This window comes from Humulus lupulus, chromosome 1 (genome assembly GCF_963169125.1).
Source record: "Humulus lupulus chromosome 1, drHumLupu1.1, whole genome shotgun sequence".
Classification (NCBI taxonomy): Eukaryota; Viridiplantae; Streptophyta; class Magnoliopsida; order Rosales; family Cannabaceae; genus Humulus; species Humulus lupulus.
In genome coordinates, this window is record NC_084793.1 from 63,276,198 (window position 1) to 63,280,222 (window position 4,025).

The 4,025-nt window shown below is 34.9% G+C and overlaps 1 long non-coding RNA gene across 1 annotated transcript; it reads left to right on the plus strand.

Moving 5' to 3' along the window:
- The first annotated feature begins 638 nt into the window (after positions 1-638).
- Positions 639-3,615, plus strand: LOC133786048 (uncharacterized). Its single transcript, XR_009871435.1, has 2 exons — positions 639-1,696; positions 3,516-3,615. It is a non-coding gene; the product is annotated as an uncharacterized LOC133786048 (long non-coding RNA).
- The last annotated feature ends 410 nt before the right edge of the window (positions 3,616-4,025 follow it).

Sequence of the window (4,025 nt, forward strand, 5' to 3'; positions counted from 1 at the left end):
ACGAGCCACCGCGATCCACCGTAGACCGACGGTCGAAACTTAGTGTTCGAGGTTCCGAAGTACGTTTTGAGTCTCAGAAAATCATCGTTTGACTTCCGTAGTGTTGTATGGATTTGATTGATTGACTCTTGGTGAGGAATTTTAAAATAAGCTAAGGACCTAAGGTAAGTAAATTTCACCTTTTGTGCTTAAGTGTAAGATGCATGACTACATTGATTGTGTACATCTGATGAGTTAAGTATGGTATAATGATGATGCATATGATAAGTATGTGAAAAATGGTTATATGAACACCATAAGGGTGTTGTGTGATATGTAATTGATGAATTCTGTGATATGTGAAAGATGTCTTACTTGGTTAAGAATGATATGAATTATGTGCAAGTATGTGTTCTTATGTTGATGGATATGTGGATTACTCTATGTTCATGATTTATTATATGTTATGATATATGAAGCGTTTAAGTTTTTAGGCTGGAAACCTTAGACCTGAGCCATAGCTCTACGTTAAGGTATAACAACGCCACCAACCCAAAGCTTCATGTATTATGACTAAAGATGTTTTGAGTTATATGAGATGTGATACAATGCCTTCATTGAATACCATCAACACGAATCATGAATACGAACATTGGCATTTCAGCATCAGCATGTATGCATGGCATGTACAGTTATGTGATACATTATTATGTGATATAAGACCATGCATATGAATATGAGAAAAGTTATGAAATGCCTTGAAAAGTCTTATGTAAAGTTAAACATTTTAATGACACAAGGCTTAAGCAAAGTGATAATAAGATGTTTAAAAAGGGTGCCACTGTTTTGATGAAGCAATCAAGTAAGTTCAGTAAAGAAGATGGAAGTCTATAAGACTTATAGTGGCTGCCCACTAGTGTGGGCTAGGTCAGAGTTGACCATTCAGATATGTTTGTCATGTTTCCGTCTTTCTCCTCCATATGTGTAATAAGTATGGCAGCTATGGCAACGATGAAATGAGTGTTATGATGAGCCTAGCTGAGATGATGGCTAGCCGGAGGAGAACCCATGGGATTCTATATGATATGTGTAACAAGCCCTGCAGGTATTGGCTGAATCAAATAGTTTGCACAAGTGAAATCGGGCCATTAAAAATGTGAAACTAAAAGAAAGAACATAAAAGTAAAGTTTGAAAGTGCTTGAGCAATAAATGAAATGCATAAGTATATAAGTCAGCATATTAGTATATGTGCACTACAAACTCACGACATTCATGTGTATGTGTATGCATGAGATTTGCTTACTGAGCGTTAGCTCATTATGTTATTTTCCAACATTTTTCCAGGTGTGGCTTTAGCTGTTGAGCAACTTGTGGAGCACGGACTCAGTAGCAATGCAATAATGGTTTAGAGTTTTCATATGGCTGCCTTAAATTTAAAGTATTCATACGTGTAATAATTTCTACTAATAAGTTTATATAAAAGTTTTAAATTTTTCTGTATTTCTTCGTATCATTTTATTTAATTCTTTTGGTCAAGTGCCTTACATACTCGTAAACCCTAGAATTACGAGTATGTGGCAGACGTACCCTACCTTAGGGACGTTTCAAATGGTATCAGAGCTTTGAGTTTGTAGATGTCGTATACTCGTTATGTTATTAAATTTTGGGATCCGAAATGCTACTGAGTTCCGCCACAAGACAAGCCACACATTAATGGTTAGTATAATCTATTCATACTTTAGTTAATGTATGTTAATGATGTTGTGTAATTGCATTAGAAACTCATTGTGTGTTTGAGTCTCTATGAGATAAGTATGAGTTTGGATTAAATGATTATTCTCATGCATGGTAGAGAAACTGAAGTTTGTTATTTATCTGAATGCATGCCTTTATTATTGATGTGATAAATAATTGATGATTTATCGATGTCGATGTTTGGATTGTTATTTGATATTCTCAAGCTTTTAAAGTGACCTATCAGTTCAGTTAGTGTGTTAAGGGTTAATATGTCAAGTTAGTGTTTTGGAGAGCAAAGTTTTAGGTTGTTGCTGAGAGCACACACAATAAGAGACTTTAGTGAAACAGTAGAAATATATAGATAAAAAAAAAAAAAATACATAATACATTAAGGATTGGGGTTTTGGACACGTTCTACCTTGTCGATCAACTTTTGTTGTTCAACTCTAAGGGTCTCCCCAGTAGTTTGCAGTGTCCAAATTTTTTCCTTCATATCGACTGAGTAGTTAGCAAGAAGTGTAGTTAAAGTCCCATTCTCCTTAACCAACTTCTCCTTCTCTCGAGTCAATGCCTTGTTGGCATTTCTAATGGTTATCATCTCTTGTTTTTGTGTTTCTATATACCTTTTAAAGTGGTCAACCTCTTGTTCTCTTGCAAGAACCCGTTGGCCTAGGTTTGAGACCGATGCTGTCGCCTGAATGGTAAGAACTAAGGAATCTTTTACAGCTTGTAGGTCCGACCTATGGGATAAAATTGTTTGGTCTTTAGGGGTGAGTATGCTTTGACCTATACTAATGGCCACCTTTTTATCGAGCATAGCTGAATCCTCCACCGTGACAAGGCCAGTATCAGAATAAAATTTGGGAAGCCAAACTCTGGGAAATTGAGTATTTCGTTCTGGGATGTGTACCGTAGGATACACCATTAGCTGTGGTAGGGGTGCAGAAATTTTTGGTGAAGGTTCGATAGTGGGTAGATTTGGCTCAGGTAAAGCTAAAGTTAGGTCTAAGTTCAGCTGAGATGATGAGGTTGCCATGGGTGCTTAGCTTGAGTAATGGACAGAAGTAATAATGATTTGGTTTTCAAAAGCTTGAGATTGATTGTGTTTTAGTGTGTATGTGATGAATTTTATTTATAGAAAAATGCATTGAACTATTGGGTCATTGGATCCTTGAATTTGTTTGTTTTCAAGATAGATATCACAGATTTTATTTTGTTTAATGTGTTACACTATCCTCTCTGATGATGAAAGTCAAACTTATTAAATGTTGTCGACAAAGAAATCACTTCTGTTGATTTTGCGATCCTGATTTGAACATGGAAACAATTTGTAAATTGTTGAATGAATCGAGGTGATAAATGTTATTTACTGAATTACTCTGTACTGTGAATTACTTTCGGCGATTAAATTATAGTATATTAGCTGCTTTATCCCGAAAGTAAGTTAATGTATTACTTGCGTGAAGTGATGACTGAGTATTATTAGTATAGGTGTTGAAATGAGACATGTCTAACTTATTAGACATGTGAGAATTATTCGTTTTAGTAGATGAAGTGGTGGATTGGTCAGTCAAGACTTATCCCATGTGTTATTCAATGAAGGGATACTAAGCTAAGTGTGTGAATTTCCGAGTGGCCACGGTTATTTGCATTCTAGCATAGTATCAATGTGCCCTTTATTATTTTATACATTTGGAAACAATTTTGATTTTTAAATGTTTTCTTAGAGAAAGAATGAGAGTCAGGCTTTTCTGAACTGGTACCTAATGAATGGCCTATCTCACTATTTCTCATTCAGGGCAAGAAGTCGGTTTTGACAACGAAAGGGTTTCACAGAGACTTGGTTTTAAAGAATAATCTTCATCGGCTATATAATTGTTTTCTAGTTATCCAATTTTTTATGCCGAAAAACTTTCTATTGAACAAACTTGTTGCTCAATTTAGCATCTATTATCAAGGTATAACCAGTCAATTGCATCTGCTTAAAAAAAAAAAAAAAAAAATTGACTGTAAGACATGAAGATCAAGGATGTTTTCATGATGATGGTCATTTTCTCTTCTTACGTTATGTGGTTTGTGTTCAAAAGTATGGATGATGAGGATTCGTTTGTATTTTCGTATACATTCATTGTAATTTATACTATTGTTATAGCTTATTTCTTTTCTTTCTATATTGTAGTCCTCATGTGAGGTGTTTACACATCCTCGCCTTTTTATATATGATAAGGATTACAAGTCAGGAATAAGTTTTGTTTTTCGGGGTGAAAGTAAGTGTTGTGTATAAAATCTTATGCTGTGTAATGTTGTT